Genomic DNA, 6,998 nt, shown 5'->3' with positions numbered 1-6,998 from the left:
TATGCCCCTTTTTCCCCCCTCCCCTTCCACCACACCAGATTTGCCAATTGTACACAGCTCTGCTCCTTGCTGCCTGCATGCTGCTCTGCGCGCTCATGGGCATTTATCGGCCAAATTATTGGCTGCATGGGGCTGATTTCCAATGCAGCCTATTTTCTTTATAGTGGTGCGGATTCGATATCAGACTGGTGTATCAGTGCACCTCTAGTTCATTTTATGCAAATTAGGCGCAGATAGAAGTTGGAGCAGTCTATTTACCTCAAAGGTAGATCTGATGGCAAGACTTAAAGACCCAAAGTCTCTAACTTGAAGTTAAAACTTTTTTTTTTTTTTTAAGTAGAGGACTTTTTGCCAAATTCCACCTAACATAGCATTATTTTTTTAACTCCCTCACCTGAGTTTTTAGTTTGACTTTGTTTCGCTTTGTCCTGTGCTACCTGCTGAGTTCTCTCTTAGTTTTATGGAATGAGATGTCATTTGACCCACATGTCACATGGTTGGTGGGAGGCTTCTTAAGGTTAGGCTGAATCTACTTTGGAGCTTTTTGGTAAGTTTTCCATTAGCAATTGAGCTATAGTGTAAGGAAGGTTCCAGGTGGCCACCTGTATGCCTTGTATTGTTTAGCCCTGTTCAGAGTAGACCTGAATATCATGTAAAAATGTGTTGCTGTAGGAGTACTTCAAAAGGTGGAAAAATTAACAGAAATCCTGTGTGTAAACTAGGTCTCAATAGCCATCTCTTCTGTGGTGAAATAAATTTTAAAAAAATCCTACCACTTTTAAAGGTGATTTAGTTGAACTCCTGGCTGACACCAGTTGTCAGCTATGGTCAGAGCAGGGCTGTCCAAATGGTGACATCCATGCCATACGTAGCCTTGGAGTGGTTAAATCATGGCAGTGCCCGCATTAACTCAGTGAGTCGCAAAGTAGTCTGCAGCATACTAGTGTGCCAGGAGAGTGATGGAAGTGTGCCATGAAAACTTGTACCTTTTCAGTATTGGGTCTGCCTTGCGAAGCTATGTCATCTGGCCTATGGGGCTCCCTGTGTGTCTGGAAATTTGGCAGTGGTGGGACAGAGGCAATTAACACAGTCACTGCTCCTTCACTGCCAAATTCCAAACTCTGCACAGTGGGATCAGGCTTGTGGTCGAGCTGCAGACTGTCCTGGCACTGCTCACCCAGCCTGTGGTGCTGAAATGTTGGGCACCATTGTGTAAGTCCTATATCTTATTTCTTCCTCCCTAGAGTAAGAGGAGTTGGTTGAATTGTGGCTAGGGTCGCCAGTGCATCTGCTTTCAGGTTTTGGTGTAATCTATTAAGATTTATTAAAAAATTGACCAGTGACCTTTTGTTTCTTTATGGTATACAAAGAAGACCTCTGTTGTCTTAAATTCTACCATTTTAATTTTAGACACCAAGCAATGTTAGTATTATTTCCTGGGGACTGCTTGAGGGGAGATTTAGAGAGCATGTTCAACTCTTCCCCTTAATTGCCTTAATGGAAAAGGTGAATCAGTCAGTCATTTTTTTTTTTTCTTTGAAACATTCTCTTATCGTTTGAGGTGTATAAACTGTTTAACACTTGAGTAAATGCCACTTATTTACCACTCTCAGTGTGAAGTATTGTGACACTATAAGTCACCATTTCCCAAATTGCACAGTTCACCCCTGCGCAGGTTGTGGAAAAAGTTCTTAGGGGGACTTGCGCCCCCTACTTCAGCCAAGAGTGGCTTACGTGACTGCTGTGGGGCATAACCCCCAAAAGTTTGGAAAACACTGCCATATCTAATTTTTGGGTTACTGAGCATCCCAGTGCAGAAGAGCTGTATTCAAATTTGAAAGAAGCAAAACAGTATTTTTTTCTTTAAATGGAAAATGTCAAAGACGTTCTTTGACTTGTGTGAAAAAGCAAATACTTGACTGATTTATATGGCTTATTAAAGCCTAGGTTGTCGAAGTGAAAGGCATGTTTTTGTCTGCAAAGGAGACACAACAGCCCACTTCCTGCTTCTCAACTCCTGTAATGCATATATAATTGTTATAAAGATCTTAATTCATAATAACTCCAGTGGATAGTCTCTTGTGTTTCTGATAACTAAAGCGCTGTTTTCATTGTTATAATATCCTTTGATTCAGCTTTGGCTAGCTGATTCTTGACTTATGTAATTGGAACAAAAGAATAACAGGATGTGTTTACCCAGAGCAGTTGTTGGCTATGAACTAGGGTGAGGGCAGATTATTAGATATGACTTTAAAGAGGATGGTATGTAACTACTTGGGGAATTTGACATCTTAAGTACTTTTAAGTCAAATTTATGATTCTGATTTGGTGGCTTTTAATATCCTGTGTAAATGTCATAGGGTAGTTGAGGTAGCAAAATTGTGAACACTGCGTTGTGAATTAAAACCAGGTAATTTGTAGCTATAGACATTTTCATGCTGATAGTAATTTAGCATGAAATCTGTGATAGGCTCCCATCTCTCTCTCTCTCAAAATTCTGCTGTACTTCTGGAAAAAAAATCTTTTTAGCTGAATGTCAACCATATATATACAGGGGTGTAGGTTGTAGCCGTGTTGGTCTAAGGACATAGGCAGACAAGGTTCCTTGGGTGAATTTCCATCAGGAAGATATGTAGGAGAGACCAAATAACAACTGCGCACCAGAATGAATGTACACCGGGAATCCATCAAAGACAGAAACACTCAATTACCGGTGGGGGCACATTTCTCACCGGAGGGCCACTGTCTCTCCAATGTCTCAGTCCTGATCCTCAAGGGAAACTTACACAACACTTCCCAAAGACAAGCTTATGAGCTCCATTTCATCAACCTGCTGGATACTAGAGATCAGGGACTAAACATAGACATTGGATTTTTGATACATTATAATCTGCCTGGCAACTGACTCTCCAGCCCAGCCCCTGGCTTGTTTACTTTTCATTCCATCCAGGAAGAGCACACACCAACTGCTGCAGCTTCCTTAGCCTGACGAAGGGTTTTTGAACCCGAAAGCTTACTTAATAATTATTCTCCAACCATTTGGGTTGGTCTAATAAAAGATATCAAATTCACCCAAGGAACCTTGTCAACCATATATATAGGCATGGTTAGAATGATACTGCATATGATGCAGTGATACTGGACACAATGTGGCAATTTAAATGCCTGTCAGAGTTCATAGCTCAACATACAATCCTGATTATATATGTTGTAACAGCAGATTCAAAGTGAATATCTCACTAATCTGAAGGGCAGATTCCACCACCACTGAAGAATGTTGGGAAGGGAAAATGGGCCTTACATCACCTCCTACAAGCTTCTTTACAGAGACTGGTTTGGCATGTCCTACAGTTTTCTGAAAGACTAGAGTTAACTTGATGGTATTAACCTATTCCTTTTCCATCTGAATTTAGTAGTGATTATCCCCAGAACTGTTTCTGCTTAGTAATTGATGCACTTTCTGTGCCAACTAATGCTTGAATGTGGTGAGGGTCTTTTTCCCTTCCCTGCATCATACTGCATAGAAAATGCCTTCTGTGTGGCTTAATTCACTAAGGTACTTTTACTGTTGTAGTTGAAATGATACTGTAAATCTCAAAGGACTTGGATGCAAGAATGGCTTAAATCATGTAGAGTGAGGTAGTCTTTCACTTGACATGTGATAGAACCCTTAGTCCTATACCAAGAGTGGCACGTGTTCCGGTGGACAAACGGGGCACGTCCAGATGAGCATGCACATGTTTCTCTGGGAGTATGTAGCAGTGGCACATAGTTGTGCTGCTGCTTCTTGTTCCCAAGGACTACTCACGCACATGTGCTCTGGTACATGGCAAGTTGCCCCAGGTGGGGTAGGAGAGGCTGGGGCCAGCACTTAGGCTGGCTCCAGCAGCCTTACCTGGAATCCTGTGGGCTTTTGGGGGCTCCAGTGGCAGTGATCCTGCACGCAGAGCCTGGCCAGCAGCCAGAGCATGTCTTTAGCCAGCCAGGTTCTGGTTTTGGGTGGCGCATGTAGCCACCATTTGTGCCACCCTGCTTTTTCAGGCACAGGCTTTTTTTGACATGAGGATCTCCCAGTGTCAAAACCCCCCCTGCTGAGCTGCAAATTAGTGCAGCAGCAATCACTTGCATATGCGGTGCCTACAGTTTGTGGCGCTGCAGATGGGCCTGGGGCACCACATACCACACGTGCGTGTACATCTGGATGTGCCCATGAGGGCAAAATTGTCAGGCTTTCCTATGGCATTGGCTTCTTCCTTAATTAGTCATTTGGTCTACTCACTGCTTTTCCACCCTCCTTTGCACCCTCTCTGGGCAGGTCACTCTAGCTACTTTTCTGACCTCTCCTGCCCTGAAGTCAGTGTCCAGATGTGACCACCTACTTCTAAATAATGACCTGCAGTCATATTCTGCTCTTTTTCTGCTCAGGCATCCCAGGGATCAAGAACCTGTAATCCTACTTTAACCCGTTGTCTCTACAACTTCTTTGTATCATCAAGGATGCCTGTTGTCCACCAGCTGGAAACAAGGCGTAGACTTTTTCACCTTCTGTGGAGAGGCAAAAGCCAGCAAGTACTCAAAGAAATCACAGGAATTCAGATGGCAACAAAGCAATGATACTTCAGAGACCCATTGGCATGCCTCCAGCAGCCAGTCCAGAAGCAGGGAGTCCCCTGGCCAATCGACAAGAAGGCCAGGGGTCTCCCAGCCTCCAGCGGTAGATCAAGGAGCAGAAGTGGTGGGGGGAGTCCCACACAGCAAACCCAGAAGCACCGATGGCAAAACCTTCTCTGTTCCGCTGCCACGTACCCCCTGGGGGCTTCCCGCGTACCGCTGGTTGACAACCCCTGTATTACAGTATTATTTTGAGATGAAGAATCTCGTGGTTGTACAAATAGGCAAGGGTCCTCAACATCAGCTTGTAGGATAGTTGCCATAGCTTGTTATTACAAGGAGCTGGACTGGATCTTGTCAGGGGTTGCCAGTATAGAATTGCACTTTGTGGCAGACTCTGGGGTAATCTCCATGAGATTGACTCAGCAGCGCTGAGGACTCTGAGGGCCAAAATGTCTTCAAGTGCTAGGACCTCTCTGTAGCCAAGAGTCTACTTACTTATCCCAATGATACAAGGACCATACCTCCCTTGCCATTGAACCGATTTATTAGAGATGACTGGATGCTAATGGTAGGCATACATCGGGGCGGGCAATTATTTTGGGTGGAGGGCTGCTTAACAAGTTTTGGCAAGCTGTTGGGGCTGCATAGGTAGCCTCGCCCCTTGACAGTTGCCCTGCCCCCTGGTCACCACATTGGTGCTTTTGGGAGGACGGGGGTTGCCATCTTGGAACCAGAAAAAAAAAATCATACAGTAGAAGTCAAATAGTTACCTTAATGGATTTTAATTTCATTACATAAAATATTTGTCATGACTTGTGATTGTGTACTGTATATAGAAGGGATTGCATAATAACTCAAAAATAAAGTCTCACTCTTTTATATTGTCTGTGTATGAGAGGGTTGTGAGAGGGTGTGGCTGTGTATGGGGGCATAGGGTATGTTGGGGTGTATGTATATGTCGGTGAGGGTTGTGGCGGCAGAGTATGAGGTGTGAGGGGGTTGTAGGGACCCCCCCCACTCCCCTCTGGGGTGTGCAGCCCCAGCTGCCAGCAGCAGCAAGGTGAGGAGGTCAGGGCGCTCATGCCTGGCGCTGGCGCCTGGTGGGGCGTGACTCCAGCCTGCACTGTGCAGAAGGAGAGAGTGGAGCCTGCCCTATTGCTGGGGCTTTGCGCTGCATGCCTGCAGCTCCAACACTTACAGTGGGGGAAGCCCTGTGCTGGAGCCTGCTGCCTCCTGTGCTCCCTGCTGCACAGGTCCTTGTACTGTGCCAGGAGTGGAGGGAGCCCTACCCCCTGCTTCCCCATGGAGTCCAGTGTGGGGCTTCCTTGTTGCAAGTGTGGAGCTGCAGGCACATGGTACAGAGCCCCTGTGATAGAGACGGCCAGTACTGCGATGGGTGTGAAGAGCGTACCCCTGCACAGCCTGCCTGGCCACTTCTATTGCAGGGGCTCTGTGCCTGCAGCTCCACATTTGCAGCTGGGGTTGCATACCATGGGGGGAGTGTGAAGGGGGGTCCCTACGCTCCCCACCCTCACACCCACATCCTGCCCTGCTGACCTCTGTGCTTCCATTGCCCCTCTTGGTGCAGGCTCCATGCTGCGCTCCCGCTTCCACCCAGCTGCAACTCCACTCCCCCACCAGCCCCGCTGCTTCCCTACCTGCTGCTCCAATTTAGCAAGTTCCAGCTACAGCAGGAGCTCTGCTCAGAAGTTCCTGGCTGGGCAGAGCCCTTCCACCCATGAGGGTGGGAGCGAGGTCCAGTAAGGTATGTTGGGGGGTTGTACATGTGGGTGCCTCACTCCCACCCTCATTGGCAGAAGGGCTGGGCAGGGTGCAATTCATTGCGGGGTGCCACGCGCTGGATGAAAGTGCCTGGCAGGCCACATTTGGCCCGTGGGCTGGATGTTGCCCATCTTGGTATACATGCTTTTTGGATTAGGTGTTCTTCCTTGCCAACACAGGACCAGCTGGTATCATGTTGCTGTGCCTGATGGCCATTATCATTTCTAGACATAAACAAATGCTCCTTTGTACATACAAGAGCAGAAAAAACAATAGTGCAACCATGAAGAACCTATCAGACTTTCAGTTTTTACTGCTGGACAAGACTCAGCCCTGAAGGAGAGAACAGCTTTACCCATTGCACATGAACATCTGTACCTCCAGGGATTCTGAGCTTGCAATGAGTAAAATATGGTGGCTCACATTCAGCTTTTGTCCAGTATAACCCCCAGATCCTTTTCTGCAGAGCTTCTGCTTAGTTAATTGGTTCCTGGCCTGTACCGGTACATGGGATTTTTCCATCCCAAAGTGCATTTGGGATAGGTGGAAAAGCTGGGTGTAAATATACTTTGCATTTGTCCTTACTGAATTTCATGAGCTTC

The sequence above is a fragment of the Alligator sinensis genome, unplaced genomic scaffold, assembly GCF_000455745.1.
Source record: "Alligator sinensis unplaced genomic scaffold, ASM45574v1 scaffold250_1, whole genome shotgun sequence".
NCBI classification, from domain to species: Eukaryota; Metazoa; Chordata; order Crocodylia; family Alligatoridae; genus Alligator; species Alligator sinensis.
The sequence above is the reverse complement of the archived record's forward strand: the minus strand, read 5'-3'. Positions refer to the sequence as shown.